Source organism: Mus pahari, chromosome 20 (genome assembly GCF_900095145.1).
Source record: "Mus pahari chromosome 20, PAHARI_EIJ_v1.1, whole genome shotgun sequence".
NCBI lineage: Eukaryota > Metazoa > Chordata > Mammalia > Rodentia > Muridae > Mus > Mus pahari.
Window position 1 is genome coordinate 6,723,781 of NC_034609.1, and position 721 is coordinate 6,724,501.

The following is a 721-nucleotide window of genomic DNA, read 5'->3' on the forward strand; positions in this document are numbered from 1 at the left end:
TTTTAAAGAGAAAAGGTGAAAGTCTTTGCTAGGATGCACTGGTAAATCCTGATTGGGTATATTAGCCAAATAATAAATTTTGATTGTTGGACCTTGGTGTTTTGTCTCAGGATTGAGTCAATGGTCAAATGATATAATAGACCTTGGGGAATATCTTTGGAAATATAATCTAAATTACCACGGTATAGCCTCTGCTTGGGAGAGGGGTCTAGAGGAAGGAGTGTTGGAGAATGTTGGAAGAAACAATTCAAAGTCAGCAATGGGTACAAGCTGAATGCTCTGTATTCTGCTCAAGACAGTTCTCTAGGTAGCTCATGGGTTTTCTGACTGAAGTCAGAAAATCTGCTAGACAAAATTTAAAGAGCTGTGTTAGCTCTCTAGATAGCTTGTCTCTTGCAGACCGAAGTCCAGTGATTGATTTATGTATCAATTAAGTCATTTACTTCAGGTTCCCTTTTGATTATCCCACAAATCATCATCTTATGATATTAGCCCCTTGATTCTTAGAGAAAAGACAGCAAGTACATTTTTTAACACAAGTCCTAAAGATTTGCCTGCCTTTGTAAATACAAACAATAAGCTTAGCTGGGTGGGATCCATGAGATATCTACTCCCTTACCTCCCTCAATTTCTGGTCCCTTTTATCACTTGAACCATGAGCCTTGTTTATGTTATTGTTTATTGTTGGTGGTTGTTTTTAAACTATTTCTCCATTTATTGA

General features: G+C 37.2%; 1 non-coding gene across 1 annotated transcript; it reads right to left on the reverse strand.

Annotated features, from left to right (window-relative positions):
- Positions 1-314: 314 nt before the first annotated feature.
- LOC115062726 lies at positions 315-375 on the reverse strand. Its single transcript, XR_003842656.1, has one exon. It is a non-coding gene; the product is annotated as a U7 small nuclear RNA (small nuclear RNA).
- Positions 376-721: the final 346 nt, after the last annotated feature.